At 47.0% G+C, this 16,920-nt stretch overlaps 1 protein-coding gene across 6 annotated transcripts in view; it reads right to left on the reverse strand.

The window, feature by feature from the left end:
• LOC100120109 overlaps positions 1 to 16,920 on the reverse strand; it is a 405,862-nt gene that overhangs the window by 102,242 nt on the left and 286,700 nt on the right. The window lies entirely within an intron of this gene.

Genomic DNA, 16,920 nt, shown 5'->3' on the forward strand with positions numbered 1-16,920 from the left:
GATATAATTTGAATTTCCAATTATTCAATCGCGCTACCGCAGCGTTTTAGTTGCTTTTTGATAATAAAAAAAGTGTGTGTGTCTCCTTAATAGGTGCGATTTATTGCCCTACAAGTGCGCGTGGAATAATTTATGCCGTTTATTTATTTTGCCATAGAACGAGAATCTGCCGCTTCTGCTGCGGGACCGAGAGAGAAAGAAAAGGAGCATCCAAAAGAGTTCGAATTTATTTGCGCGCTCGTTAATTAAACGCCGATAATAAGGCAATTTTATATAGCTGCGACAAAAAGGGGTTAGTTTCACGTTCACAACTGCACTTGCATGAAGCAGCAGGCCAAAACAAGGTAGTTTTAGCATTGGTGGCACAAAACAAACAGCCAATCATAGGACTAGAATAGAATCATCACTACGTCTTTTTTAGAGTAGGATTGTATAGTCTTGTATAAAACATGCTGCTTCAGCATCGATCGTTTGTTACGGAGCAGTCGTCGAAAAAGGCGCGGTATAATTCAAAATTTTCGCACGTCTCGTTCTTATAACCAGCAAGCCGAGAGAGTCCAAAAAGAATTATTTCACTAAATTGCCATGTTAATTATTGCCCAGACAGTCTGATGGCTCTCTCGCGCATACTTCCGCATCCTCGGCCTTGGAACGGTGGCGCATTAACTCTATATAAAATTAAAGCGCGATTATATCGTCCATATGGCGGCGCTTGATTTAAGGCGAAACAAATCAAATTGCCGCGCGAATCTCCTTGAAACGCAAAACCGTACACAAGTACCTTCGAAAATGCAAAATTTGCTTTCTCGAGCGCCAACCAGTTCCTTCTCTCCGCGCTATATATTATACGTCCGATGATTCACTCGCTAACGATTTCGGACGGTCAATTATGATTTTTTCGTAGCGATCTTTTTTAAAACGTGTGCCGAGCTGCAGCGGTATAGCAAAAATTAATCTTATTACGATTTTTATGAATGTTTGCTCGTAATTTACGTTGTCGCGTTACATATGCATTCGAAATTGAATATAACTTTAATACCTCGATTAATCCTCTCGAGCAATAATAAACCACTTTAGGTCACTCGGTGTATACGAATGCGTACACCGAAAAAACCAGTGCGTCCGATCTCTCTTTCTCTTTTCTCGCTCATCAGTATACTCTGCGCTTGATGCGCAACAAGGACGGCAAACACGTCGGCGAACCTGTTGCCGGTCAGTCGCAGCAGTCTGCTTGTCGCCTCTTTTCGTGTATATATATAGCCGGCAATTTTGCCTCCGAGCTGCGCCATATAGCCTGCACTCAATGTATTCATGCCCCGTCTCGTGCACTTATAATAGACCGCAGCCGGATCGTCTTCGACATTTTCTCCCCGCTCGGAGCCTGTTTTTCTCTACTGCCCTATGCGTGAGCTTTTTTCATGAATTCGTGAGCAGGGGGAGGTTCTCTCTCTCTCTCGCTTTGCGTCACGTGGATGATGCTTGCTCCGAGATAATGACGACGTTTGGGGCAGAGAAAATCGGCCGTAGTCTCACCCCTTTTTTTCTCTCTCCCTACGCGTCTTCGAGAGAATGTCGCACGATTATAAGTGTGCGTTTATAATCGAGCATATTACGCTGTCGGGGTCGACAAGCTGCAATTTTTCCAACGAAAACGAACTGGGATATGCGGGGGAAAAAGCGGCGATCGGTCCTATAGCCGCCGAAACGCGAATAAGCGTCATATATGTACAGCCGTCCGACCTGCTCCGCGTCCAAAAAAAGCCGTGCTCCAGTTCCCCGCCGCGGCGCGGACGAATTTTACTGTCAATTTTCGCATTCCACAAAGTCCTCTTCACTTCGCTCTCGTGCGCAGGCGCAACAAGCGAAAAAGTTAACTACCGCACAAAACGCGAGCGCTCCTTTAAGCGGCGTAACGCAGCGCCGTAAAAAGGCAAAAAAGTTCGCTTAAGACCGCTGAAAAAAGGCGAACGAGTGGAGGAGGAGTAGCTATACGGAGGAAGAAGAGAAAATGAAAGCAAGAGAGAGAGAGAGAGAGAGAGAGAGAGAGAGAGAGAGAGAGAGAGAGAGAGAAAGGGAGAAAAGTCCGGACGACGATAAATCGTCGATTCGCCGTTGAAGGAAAACTGGTCTGCTCTCTTTCTCTGTGAAGCCGGCCGCGAGTCCGGAATCCGTTTTGCTGTTCTCTCTCCGGCTCCTGTGTGCAGCAGGCGCGCCTGCGTACGTGATCGAGCTATCGTGCGCGTAATACACACACGGGGATGCAGTGCGCGAGCTGATAAGCCTTAATCGTCGGGCTTTCGAAAATGTTTATCGACTGCGCTCGGTATAACAGTGTGTAACTGTGCTCTTGTCGGGGAGATTTCGGATGTGCCCGCTGAAAAATGAACTGCGCTCCGGGTTTTGTAATTTGCCGCGGCGATTACCGCTACTGATACGCCGCTTCTGTGTGTGCGATTGGTATATGGTGTTTTTAATTCTCCAGCGTTTCCTGCTTCGACTGACCGACTCTACGTGTCTGCTTATGTGTATTGTAAATCTTGGCTGCGTGCGAGTACGGGGTTATACTTAAAACCTATATGCGAATGATTATAGGTGTGCGTAAAGTGTGCCTTACCCTGGGGAGTTGTGAGATATTCTGGAATGAAAGAAACAGCGCAGTACGTACCTGAAACAGAGGAAACAAATGAGTTATTATAGACGTCGCTTTGCATTCGCATCGATCATCGCTCTTTTATCTTTAATTGAAAAGCACAATCGGATTTCGTCGATGATCTATGTTACCGGAATCGGGAGCTTCGCGGAGGCCAATAAATTTTTATCGGAGCGAGAAACGCGCATTATTCACGATAATACTCTCTCACCGTACACGCGTTCATCAAAGCTGCGTACGCGCAAAGCGTATGGAGTCCGAAAAGCAAATTGGCACTTCTCCACGAGTCTGTACTGTTAATAAAATTTTAATTAAAGAAACCCTCTCGCAATCCCAAACCGCACCGCGAGAGTGGTCCCGGTTTTATTGGCTTCCTCGCGCGCGGCCAGTTAGCTGAGCAAACACGCGCGGGCGAATTAGCCCGAGATCGTCGGGATTATTGTTATTATTATTATTATATGCACACGGGGAGTACGCGATGAAGCACGGATAAGCCCGCCGCGCGACGCAAATGTTTGCGGGTCTGTCGGCCGCGGTGCAGACGTGCGCGAGCGAGAGAAAATAGCGGCGAGCTTTGAGCGACGCACCCACGCGAACGATAAGGCCGGGAACGCGTTGATTTTAAAACTTGAAATCGTGCAGCATTATCTTTCCCCGTCGTGCATAACTTATGCGACTCGGCCAAAAAAAGATGATAAAATAATCACGCCGATGATTAATCGACAATTAAAGCTATCTGACAGGGAGAAACAAAGAGAGCGACGTGCTTACTTATTCATCGATCCATATTAAATTATACTCGGAAGAGTAAAAAAACCCATACGCGCAGCCGCGAAATTCCATAAGCGTCATCCTGCGGAGTTTCCTCCTCGCGGCTACGTATAATAATGATAAAGCCAACGCGCGGCAATACTTTACAGCGGTAATTTTATAAATTGCGCGCGCGTCAGAATTGTAATCATCGAAAACAATTTATACATCGCGCGCAACAATTACGCAAATCTCGCCGCCGCGACGAAAAATTGGAGCGCGCAATAAATAATCCAAAAATGGCATATAACGAATTGAAAGCGACCCGAATGCGCCGCGCATCGTGCCTGCTTCGGCAAAAATTCAATTCGGAGAAGTTCATTAGCCCACCGCAACAGACTTTCGCGAGACTCGCCGTTAATTGCCGACCCCGAAAATTATGCAAATTCGCTGCGCTAACGCGCGAAAATTAATTTTTCGAATCGTTCGATTTCGTTTTAATTGCCGCCGCCGCGCGCATTATTATCTCTCTCAAACGGCTTTTCCTTTGCGGCAGCTTATCTCGCGCGCGCGTGGAGCTTCGTCCCTTTCTCACACCCTCGTTATTTATCGCCGGGCTGCGCGCTCTGTTTAATTGAGTTTATCTATACGCGCGCTTGAGAAAACACGATAAGCCGCACGCAATAAAGAATCGTCGTTGACTCCGGCCGCTACTTCCTCTGCGTCTTTTTTTCTTTTGCTCTATACGTGTCCAAAAGCGCGCGATCTTCGCACTGCGCTGGCGATGCGTAATTAAAATTGATTTATGGATTTTCAGAAGAAACGCGTGGCTTTTGCGCTTATTTGGGAGGAGCTCACGTCGTGACGCTGTGTTTCTTAAGAGCTACACTGCTTCAGGAGATCGTGTATCAAGCGGCTGATTATACAGTTGCGCTAAAGAGACTCTCGATACGTTCTCCCGGAAAACTGTTTAGACCGATTTTAATGTCCTTCGGCTTTCAAAAAGTAAGCAACTCCCCACACCGCTTTAAGTAACTTTACGAATACTTTTTATTCAGCATGTAACACGGATATTCGGAGGCGATCGCTCATCGCGCAGTCCCTGCAACTTCATTGCCTCTTGCGCGCTCGCATGACGCGGTCTCGACAGGACAGCTAAACGGTTTGACCCGGTCTGCAGGTTACCCGATACAGCCATATAGCACTACACGCCTCTTCGAGTCACGCAAATGCCACACGCCCGACTGAACCGGTACTTACGACATTGACTGCAGCGGTAGGTCGTGATCGGGTGCGCGTTAATTTTGCGCGCAGCAGAGATGAGCCCCGCGATCGCACGTATGTATTTATATACACCTATACATATAACGTTCGTTGCGAGATATGCTTGATTCTAATCGCATCATCGAGTAGATTCATGGCTTTTGTTTTTGGCTTGGAGAATAGACGGTTATTGATTGGAGCGTATCTGCGCAGGCTGGATTTTTCAGAGGTGCGCATGCGCGCTGATGATGCAAGCGAGGACTGTTCAAAAGGATCTTTTTTTGGATTGTAGTTTCCATATAGTTTGATGAGTAATGGGTTTTGGGAGATCGCCTTAATGGAGTGTCATTCAAAATCGAGAAAAATCGCACGATTAAAAAAAGAACTTTCAAAGGGATTATGCGAACCCGTCACGCCTGAATATCGACGTATCGACCACCTGTACGTTTCGCGAGAGGGTTATTTCAGCTTCGTCGGTCGAGCCATCGCCGCAGTCCGCAGGCTTCATGCAAATAAGCGTCGTAACGCCTTATAGGGCGTAACCCTGGTAGGTCCCCTTGGTTATTTTCTCGGCATTTTTTCCGGCCTTTTTTCGAAGGTCACGAGACTCCTCGATGGGTATACGAGAGTCTTTTGTTGCGCGAACTGAACGGTCAGGTGTTTCGCGTGTAAAGGAAGAAGCGAACTTAAGAAAGAAAGCTATGTTTTCTCCTCTTTGAACAATACTGAAGAAAGGGTAGAAAGACAGTCCATAGAAAAGTGTTCTTTGATACAGACGAAGAAAATACGAGAAGCGCAATTTTCCCTTTTTCCTCATCGTTGGTAATTTTGGATTTGTGTGAAACTCTCGGGAGTTACGTAAAGGATGAAAGAGTTTCATTTTGTCATATAAATCATATTCGAGTTTCCGTTAAAGACGAATGACCCACTTACATCAGATCTCCAGCAGCATGAAAAACAAGTGTGCTATGTAATATAGCACGGATTGCTTTCGGAATACACGTTACTCTGTTTCGAATGCAGCCGTAGAAGTATACTGGTTCTCTTGATTGGCGGAAATGCACAGACGGAATCTCGAGCAGACTAATGATCGCGACGCTGAGTCATCATTTCTCATATCCGAAACTATTTAGAAATATCGACGTCGTAAACCAAGATTGTCGAGAATCTTACTCAACGAGATATCGCAAAGTGGTGTATGAAACGTTTTACTTATATATGTATATGCGAGGCTAATAAGCCTCCAATCTATAATTGGATAATTGATGAGCGAACATTCTGCACTACTTGTGACAAAGGATCAGAATTACATCAAACGTATACGAATCAGTCGCCTAACCCAATCCGGACGTTTACTACTTCCATCTCGAGAGCACATCCTTATCCCATACCGCAGCTTCTCTCTGAAAGGCTTTTTCGGAGTCGCGGTGTCGATGTCCGACAAAACCGTTCGACCGTCGATGGTCATTATTAACGCGGCGACGACGACGACGATCGGGTGGAGCTACTTTACGATGCAGACCGCGCAAGCCTCGCTCTAATCAGAGCCCCGGTCTCGCTGTGTACAAACTGGACTCGTTATGGGGCGATCCCCTTTTACGTCATAATAAATAAGAGCCGACATAATTATTTTCTTTCTTTTCGAAACCTCTCGCCGGAACCAGGGAAACGCCTTTGTAAAGCCTCGCACGCAGCTGCTGCTATGTGCGCGAGGATTAGAAAAGTGCGCTTTAATGGTGCTCGCTCTCGGCAGTAGTTGCGTGCAAAGTATATAGGCGAGGGAAACTTGCTCGCTGAAAAAACTATCGAGGATAAATATATTTTACTCACACACACACACACACACACACACGCGCGCGCGCGTGCGCGCGCGCGCACACACGTGTCTATTCTTGGCAGTATACAGTCGCAGCTTCGATACATAGATTAAGAGAGGCGGAAAACTAGATCGGCGTGCGAGCGGCTACATCTCAATCTATTCCCGAAGAAAAAGAAAAATCCCCCAGTGCAGGGAAGAATGCGCGTCCCCGCTTACTTTGTACTATAACAGTACCATCAGCAGTATCCGCAGCCCACATAAATCGGCTTCATTTGCGCTCTCGCCATATATGCTGCGGCGCAGCCCTCGTCGCGCATAAATACGCGACAGGCGCGGTGTGCGCGAAAATTCGCGCGCCCCAATAAAGTACGTAAGTAATACCGTCGTAAAGCCGTAAACGACACCGAGGATTTTTCCGTCAAGCGTTATAACGGAGGCGCGGCGGCGACGGCGGCGCTGACTTAGAGATGAGAATCTCCAACGGCGGCGGCGGCGGCGCGTGCGCGAATTTCACTGTTCCTTCTCGTGTAACAGCTGCTAGCGAGCGCCGCCACGGTCGCCGTGAGTTTATTATATGGAAGGAAGAAGGCTGTAAAGAAACGGCCAGTCGGTCTCTCTTGTACATACACGCCGCAACAACACGTGTATAGACGCGCGCTGCGGAGATCGAGCGAGGCAAGACTGTCTGTGTACTACTATATACCAGGGGAAGATGGAGATGGAGATAGAAGAGGAGAGAGGATAATTTTTTAACTTATGGGCTTCGCCGCGGATTTTACGAGACGAGATATGTGTGTCGATAAAAGTACCCGCGCGCACTTTAGCGACGATTGCACGCTCCGGTGCTGCTGTAATAATGCATGGCTATGTAGGATATGACTGCATTCTTTCGTTTCGGTCGAAGATTTGACGGGCGCGCGGCAAGTCGCTTTTGCAAAAAACAATTAGGAGCCGAGCGAGATCGCTCGAATGCATAAGTAATTAACGGAGTGACGAGCCAGGTGCAGCGGTGTTCGCGATGAATATGAATAAGCATCGCGCCGACGATGCGAAAATAAACGACGGGAACCTGATGGCGGAGCCGCAAGAGGGAGGGAGAAAAAGGACGAGGCGAGCATCAACGTCGCGGGCGTATAAAAAATAAAGCCGAGAAAGCGCGAAAAAGCGCAGGCTGCATTAATAATGTAATGAGGTAACAAACGGCAATGATATAGCCCGCAAAAAGGAGCTGTACCGAGAGCAACAAATTCAACCGAGAAACATACACACGGAGCGATCTCTCGGACTTTCCATCGCCTAACTCGAGAGTCCGGAGAGCACAGTGAGTATATACACGTGAGGCGCGGTGTGCCTTTCCATCAGATAAGAGATGCACCGAGGCAATGAGGGCGAACACCTTTTCTCGCGGCCGCTGCAGCGTCCGCGGGACCGATATATTAATAGATTCCGCGCGTTTCTCACGGCAGTCGGACTTTTTCTCCCGAGCCGTCGTTGTCGCGCCTGCTGGCCCCCTTTTTTCCAAACGCGAGTATATACAGCTCTATGGGCGACTTTCTGATTGGCGAATTCGATCGGGGCAAGTCAAGCCGCGAGATGCTATCGTCGCTTGTGCGCTGCGTAGTTTTCAGATACAGTCTGTGGGCTGCTATTCATCGAGGACTTTTCTATATACGTGCATGCATTTTTGCTCGTTGGTACAAGCGCGCGTGCGCGCGTGATTAATTTCAGCAATTGTATTATTGGCAAAGCCGTGAATGCAGATGCGATTATTTTCAAGGAATATAATATAATTGCTCACTGAATACACGGTCCCGATTCTTCGGTAAAAATGGCCAATCGCGGTGTAAGCGCAGCAAGTGACCCCACCCTCGATTCCAAACACACGAGCATATACTTGTATACAGGATCGTCGTGCAGCGAGGTCTATTACCGCAGCGAGGCGTGGATTGACATGCGCGCGCCGCTGACCGTGAAACGAGACGTCGGCGTTAACGACCTCAGGGACTCTAATCCACGGCGATTATTGCGCGGCTCGCGATGAGCGGATATATATAATGCACGCGATGCCCCGCCGGGAGAGATAACCGGGAAATCGAATAATTCAATTGGACTTTCCCTGAAACGGCTACACGCGGGTACAGTTTACAGCAAAAGTTTTTGCATCTCGGCTTTGACGATCGTGAATAACGTACGGCCGAGTTTGGAAACTAATCAGCAAGGAGTAAGTATTATGTTCGATTGGTCAAAGTTTCAATAAACAGTTATGTAACTAGAGAAAAAGACCTGCCACCACGATGACGGTGTGCGAGTTAAACAAAGCAGCTCATTGGACTGGACTTTTCCCCACTGCTTGAACTTTTCGTTAGTCTCTGGTTTGCGACAACAGATGGCGTATGGGCACTCTCCTATTTCCCTCATCTCAATCTGTTTCTTGAGGCTAGATATTGCGGTGGACCATTCATGCCAGAACAGCCTACTGTTGGCTCTACTACTCTGACCGCTCATGCTAAGTGATACTACCCAAGCTAATCGTCGATGAAATTTTGTCGACGACATAAATTTCAACGTCAACGACGTGAATCGATTGATATTATAGATCAACTACAGAATGACGAATCTCCAGGCTTCAATCAGCCCACAAGAGTCCAACGCAAACTTTTGCGTCCAACTGTACCGATACACACGCGCTGTATAGGCCAGCAAGCCAACGCGACTGCGGCAAATTGAGATTAATTCGCAGCGCCTAGGCGTGGACTGTACGTACGGACGGAGAAACCAGCGATTTAGCACTTTCCCGCGCGAGCGCGCTCGTGGATTAATGACAATGACTGCCCGCGGCTTTTCCCTCCCCATTTACCGACGCCTTTTTTCCTCCTCTTTCGCGAAGAGAGAAGTTACGCGCGTACGTGATATCCGCCGATCGATCAGCCGACTATCCTCTATCCGTGTGTGTGATTCATCGCGATTTCAAGTGCCTAATGGAGTTGTAAGGAGAGGATCGACCGTCATATGCATAGGATTCGACCGAATGCTATGGAGGAAGATTCTTTTTGCTTTTTCAGGGCGTTTGGTGTGCGTTCATTATAACTGTGATCGGGAGAGGATGGTTTATGGGTCGAGTGCATCCTCCCCGTATACGGTTATAAGTGTAAACGTGTGATTTTCCTTTTGCCGACTGATTGGGCTTTTAGCCTTTTTACGGCCTTGTCATTTTTCAGCCGAGCTCGCACGCTTGTTAATTTATAGCGAGTTAATTGGATTTCTTAGAGATTTATAAACGCTGCGCATATTGTTCTGACGCTGTACAAGCGGAAAACTCTGGTTCTCTAATACATATGAATTCGTATCCTTCTCAGCGACCATACTAATCATTTTAATGATATGCGCAAAATTGTTTCTAGCAGTGGCTCGTTGAAAGGCGCAACTAAAATATTACCTAGTTCTGCAAATATCTTACATTCGCGCATACGCAAACAGGTAGGAGTAATAATCAGAATTTAATTTCATCAAGCCGAGTGCAAGCGCATCGGGAACGAAGCTCGAATGTCTCACAATCATTCACTGCGTCCGCGAAGAAAAATTTTCAATTGAATTTCGAAATTCAGACCGTAATTAATCAACCATGCCTAGCCTTAACGTTAAGTAGGCGATGAATATTTTACACATTATTTTAGCATGCACAAAGTAAATATGAGTAAATGTTATTTCTGCTGCTCCATACATACATACATACATCAGTCAAATCGAGAAGCCTGGACAAAAACTTAATCACTCGACAATTTTCAATTACGCGATCGCTATGAAACTGAAAAACTCGCACAACGCGATCCTCTAATGAAAAAGTAGGTATAGGTATACACACTGCACACTTCCAGACAGCTCTCGACAAAGAAGAAGAAGAAAAAACAATAACGACAGGAAACCAGTAGTATAAGCTGAGACGCAATCGGCCTCTAATCAAGGGATAAAAGACTCCGGAGGCGTCCGCACACAAATATGCGGGGAATGAAAATACGCGCGTCGTTTAGAGCGCTGTGTATCGCGAGCTCGTATAAAAGGAGGCGGCGGCGGTTGGCGCAGTTAGTGGAAAGTCGAGTCGAATCTAAATCGTGATGTGGTTTCGATCCACGCCGGGGATGTAATGAAGGAGCGTTTCCCGAGCGAACGACGAGTCGAGCGTATAGAGAGAAGAGAGGCTGGAGCTATGGGTTGCACGAGAGAGTTGGGAGATGTGCCGCACCTAACGAGTCGCGTTTTATAGAGAGCCGATGCCGCGGAAAAATTGCGCCGTAATCAGCCGGCTAATAACGGATTTATTAAGACGAAATTTTCGAAATTTCTGGCCTCTCGCGCGCGGAGGTGAAACCTTCCGAAGTTTCGTTCGAGGCTTGCGGGTGCAAAATAATTTTATCACGCTGCGAAGTAATAATAATTTCGTTCTCGGACCGTGCTATAAATATTATCAGCGCTGCGGAGTATTCTCTTCTGTTCTCTACCGCGAGCTCGAATGACGGAAATAACACTAAATCTCGCCCTGGCTGGAAAAAAGCCGCAGATAAATGGACGAAATAAGCGCGAGTTGAGGTAATAGAGCAGTCAGAATCCAGGAAACCGATAGCGGCCGTGAGCCCGCAGACAAATTTTTTCCCCTCCCGTGTGAGAAGCGAGAAGGCAAAATTGAGCGTTTTAGGTGCATTATGTGTACTTTTACTTTCCATTTACGCAAGTCGAGCGCCGCACTGTGTCTTGTGTGTATCGCGATAAATAAAGATATTTCAGAATGGGAAGCTCGAGCGCAAAGCGGCAGAGAAAGTGGATTGATACGTGAAAGATAGTCGTAAAAGTATCTTGCCTTATCGGCGGGAATCTCGCTAGTAATGTTCCATTATCAAGAAACAATGAAGCATTATAATCCGCGGATCGCGGCCTCTGAAATTATTAATAATTCGTAATAGCGCTCATTTTTCGGCAATTCGCTATATCGGGTAGTTTCGACGAAGTATGCAGATTAGAGAAGAAATTATTGGTTATATCGTATCGCGCTACAGTAGTTACACTCTAATCTTTATTTTCGATTGTTTAGAGCAGCGAGTGCGTGTATCATTATCTTTTTACAACTGTTCTTTAAGGCGCTTGATTACTTCGATATGCACAGCGCACATTTAGATTACACCAACATATACGTGCTTCAACCACTATCTTTACTGCGACGATTGCACTCATACGAATATGGAAAATAAATGACTTAGTCAGCAGCTATAAATGTTCAAAAGTGTATTAAAAAAGCATCCGATTTTTTTTTCGCCATTCAGATTCGATTTCAGAGGTCTCCGCAGCCTCTGCCATTATTAATCCAGATAATCGTTCGCGATCGATTTTACGGCTTATCGGACCCACGCGATCGATTCGATACGCGGCGCCTTTTGTTGCTCGCTCGCCGCAACTGACAGCCGGCGGAACCGATACGCGCGCGAACTTGCGGGAGTGTTATAAATTAATTGGGCCTCGTCCTTTCTCTCTCGGCCGTCTGTAATTTGCTCTTTCGATTTTTTCGTGGCGAGGAGGGCTTGCATCTTCTCTGCTTTTTTTCATGCCCAATAATTTGAATGTGTACAGCGACGGCTCGAAATAAATTGGCAATTTTCCGCGGTGACAATTAAGAATACCACTTTTTAATATATAACCGCATGATTTCTCCGGGTTTCGAAAACTCCAACGGCAAAATATCATCGAATCCCTCAGTTTTTCCGCATAACAGTACCACATCAGCTCGCACGCCTCGAGTCCCAAACATCCGCCCGCCACGGCGCAGGCAATAGCAGGTATTATTAAAAATCCATCATCATTGAATAACGCTCGATAAGAGTGCGCGCAATACCGCAGGCATCTAGCGCCGGGGTTTCTCTCTTTCTCGAGAGAGCCGCGATTAAAGTGGAACGTCGCCGGGAATGCGACGACGCGACGCTCCGGGCGCTTCTCTGCCTATACTGCACCTATATACGAAGCTCTGTGCGTATACACTCGGCTTTTGCAGCGCAGAACTGTCGAGTCGGCTTTTTTGCTCGGGATTTTCCTCCTGTCGCGGTTTTGTCGTCGGACTTTTTTTCTCCAGCTTGCGGAGAGGATAGGATGATCGCGACCGCTCGTGCGGGCACGGCTGCTCGGAGTTGGTTTCTTAACGACGAAAGCCGCCGTCACGATTGTAAATTAATTTATTGCGCGGAGAGAAGAGAGAGAGAGAGAGAGAGAGAGAGAGAGAGAGAGAGAGAGAAAGATGCGGTTTTTTGCGATCGGTGATGCAATGTTGAGAATTCGCTTTGAGGTCGGGATTGTTATCTTTGTTGCAGGCATGTGGATGGCGTAATTTATGGTGATATGTAACGATTTTCGTTCCGAGTATATGTATATATACTGATGCTTTTATTGGCGCGAGAGATTGCTTTTAATCGCGCAATGCATATGAATTTACAAAAATTACGTATACTTTGTATTTTAATTTACGAAGGATCAATAAGCGGATAATTTACTCTCCAATTTTTCCGCCTGAGTCACAAAGTTTAATCCGAGTATATCGCGTTATACAGCGTTGCACAATCTCCGAGAGAATCGAGCGAATATACGAACGAATTTTTTCCTCGCAATAAAATAATGCACACAATGTTCGCACGGGCACGGCAAACCCCGCCGATGTCATCACCTTCCGGCCAAACCAACAAATCACCCGGTCTAATAACACTCCTATCACTTCTGTCCTCTCTCTCTCTCTCTCTCTCTCTCTCTCTCTCTCTCTCTCTCTCTCTCTCTCTCTCGAAACACCCGACACAACGCACACACATATCCGACGGTGAAAAATAAAATGAAAAAAAAACAAGCTCCAAACGCAACGATCACTTTCTATACCTTTTGTTCTTACGGCTGTGCTCTCCTCCGAAGCTCCTCTCCCAGCGGCTATTATATTACCAAGCGCGATGCAGCAGGCAGGACACTTTCGCGTAGCAGAAGGACTCACTCGCGAAAAAAAGCAAGAGCGCCGGCAGTATGTGAAAGCGCGTGACAATTAGACGCATTGTCGTTGTTGCGCGGCGACCCACTTCCGATCGCACGCATTGTGTATATGATACACTGTGTTCTTCTCTTCTATATACACGCGCCGGGTATACAGAGGATACTTGCGCTTCGCGTTCCGACTCGCTAGGTGTTCGCCGAGCAAGTGACAGTGTGCTCTCGAGGCGGCTTTTAGTGTGGGATAGGCCCCGAGGACTCGGCGGAGTCTCTCTAATATAACGGTAAGCCAGTGTTATGCGCTGGGACCAGACGGACGTGTACAGTCTTCCTCGCCTAGTGTAAGCCTCGTGCCGTTCGTTCGTTCGCTCAACAGCTGATCGTTTGATTTCGACGGAGAGATGAGATATGGACACTGCTGCTCCTGCCGCTGCTGCCTACTGCTGATGCTCGAGCCAAGTAGGAGCGAGAGAGAGAGAGAGAGAGAGAGAGAGAGAGAGAGAGAGAGAGATCACTGTGACTCCGAGCTTTTTACTTTCGTTTGTAGACGCTGTCCGCCGTGTGTTGGCTCTCTCTCTCTCTCTCGCGAGGGTTAGCCTGTGCTTGTTTCAAAAGGTCAGTAAATATTGGACGAGTTCCTGGTGGCCAATTTGGTGTTATCCTTACACGACTCGAACAATCGAAAAATTGATTCATCCTCCTTTGTATTTTTACAAGCCGTGGTCGCAATCGAGTTTTTTGACACGAGAAATCTCGGTCCGACATTTCCATAATGCATCCGCTTTTTGAAGGCGGAAACTCCGGGTAACCCAAATCAAAATGCAATTTGACCGGTTCCAGCATCCCGCCGCCGCATAAAACAAAAATCGAAGCCCCGATACTGCATCCCAAAAGACGCGTCAATAAAACTGACGGACGAGCTCTTCCCGGTGGCCGGCGGCACGGACCATTTACGGCACGGCCTTTCAAAACACTGCAGCGCGCGGCGCTATCGACTGCGATCGATCTCGTCGATACGGTATTTTTGAATATTTTTCGGGCTCGTTAAATTCGTCATGCGCCGGTATGCGCGCGATACGGGTTCACTTATTAAGAAAAATTGAGTTCTCGAGGACGAGAGTATCCGTGCTTTTTTCTATGCAGCATAAGTACGACGTGCGTATGTATAAGATTTAGGAATCGATTCTCGATACTTCGATTAGGTGTTCACGCGCGCATGGATTTTAAATTTAAATTTCGAAATTCATCTTGTCGTGGAAGTCGTTACCGGGTTATAGTCTTAATTATAAAACTAGTTTGATGGATTTTTACGCTGGTTAGCGGTTACGAGCAGCAGTTATAACGTATACGCGTAGCGAAGCGACTGAGGTAAAAAAAATATATGTGCGTAAGGATTAATCGAGAATACGGCGCCTACTGGAATTCCGAGGAGGCCGCCTTGTAACACCTCTCGCGCGCAAACAAAATTAATTGAGTCTTCTAACGGATTACGCTGTACACATCGCGTTATCCAACCCACCTGTTCGATATAGAAATACAGCGAGAAGAGAATCGAACTATCGGGTATCAAATTCCGCGTTCGTATACAAACGTGTAGGCTTTTTTTACATCACTGGAGACTTAGTGGAAAAAAAATTGAATCCGAAACGTATCTTCATAACTGCCGCGTCGTTACATAATATCCCTCCCGAAATGAAGTTTTAACTTGGTGCGCGGCAGTAGTTATCATTCAAAACAGTTGGGCAGCCATACATCGTACACACAATAACAGGCCAATCCCGCGTGATCCTCCGACAACAAGGAGAAAGAAAAGAAGAGCGCGATTGAAATTCCCGCGCCCATATATCTCGTTACAATAGGACGACCGGAGAGAGAAGAAAAGTTCGGGCGACACCGTTATAGTCTCCCTCTCTTGAGAATGACATAAACGACACGTAAGAGTCTCTCGCGCGCGCGCGCGCATAGCGATCGCGTAACTGCAGCGAGTCTACACGCGGTGACACGCGAGTCGTGTGGGCGGCTGGTTAAGCATTGATTAACGAGCGTCAAGATCATCGCTACTCACGTGTCTCTGCCTGTGTGTGTGTGCGTGTGTGTTTGTATACGGGAGTATTATATGAGGCGGTCTCTCATGCAGCCCGAACCGTGTGCGCGGGATGACCGTTACCGAATGGTTATGAGCTGGCTGTGGGGTATTCGTTTCACGATGCACCGCCGATGGGTTATTGAACAATGAACACTGGCCTCTGCTCTTGTGAAGCGGATAACGCTCGTGTTTTCAGATAAAATATATGCCCGGCGTTATTCCTGCTGGATTGAGAAACCCGAGCTTTTGACGTGTTTAAGAATCCCGCGGTGGATAATATTTTGAGATCGAGTTTGGAATCTCGACGTTTTCCCCACCTAATTGAAAATTCGCGCAATCTCGCCACAAGCTACTGAGAGAGACATTCGAAAGCCCTCGTTAGAGCCACAAAGTCCCCTGGCGATCCTCTAGGTTTTTTCGTCGCGCGTAGTCGCGTGTGTGTGTACTTCCATCCCGAGCAAAAAAAAAAGGGTTACCGGCGTAACTCGAGCGCGTATATCTATCTAATTACCGCGGAATGCTTTGTGCGAGCGGAGGAAGCCGCGGCTATCTCGGAGCTTTAACGACCGAACGCGCGGAAATGAGCGAGATGAAGCTGCAGCTACGAAGGTGTGCTGGAAAATTAAGCTGTGCGCGCGAGAAGGGTTCGAATCGGAACGTCGCTGTGCCTATAAGGATTTCTCGACGTCGAGTTTGCTCGGTGAGTAATTTTGTTTTGATTTCTCAAGTTGTCAATGAACACGAAGCTGCATCGTAAGATTGTGAATGAAATACGGGATTGCTTTAATCTTTCGACATTCCATTCTGTCGCGACGCCGCCGCTGCGTGACATAACGATTTCAACCGCACGCGACGGGATGACTTGTTTTTCGGCGCTGAGCTAATGTCGGCGTGTCAGCAAAGAAAATTCGTGTGCGTTGGTAAACGCGGAATACCAATGACGGAAATCTTCTGCTGCGCCGCGTTGGTTTTTGAAAGAATATGGAAAGAAGCCTTTTGTGTGATTTTGCGGAATAGATAAAACGCATAACGTGCATATTGTGAATTTACCGTAAAACAACGATTTTCATCCGATTCAATTTCCTAGGTGTACGTAAGATCGGTATCTCAGCTGCTAATTAAATTTACCCACACTCAACATATAATAACGTTCTCTCAACTAACCCATTACGAAACATTATTAAAAACTCCGCATTACACGCATCAGCAATCTCAATTCAAATGTTATTCCTAATACCGTACATACACACATACACACCGCCCTGTTAATCCGTCCAAGCAATCAGCTCGACCTTAAGCCCAATTAACCCGGAATATAACCGAAGCGGCGATTCATAAAAACTCCCCACC

The sequence above is a fragment of the Nasonia vitripennis genome, chromosome 1 (assembly GCF_009193385.2).
Source record: "Nasonia vitripennis strain AsymCx chromosome 1, Nvit_psr_1.1, whole genome shotgun sequence".
NCBI lineage: Eukaryota > Metazoa > Arthropoda > Insecta > Hymenoptera > Pteromalidae > Nasonia > Nasonia vitripennis.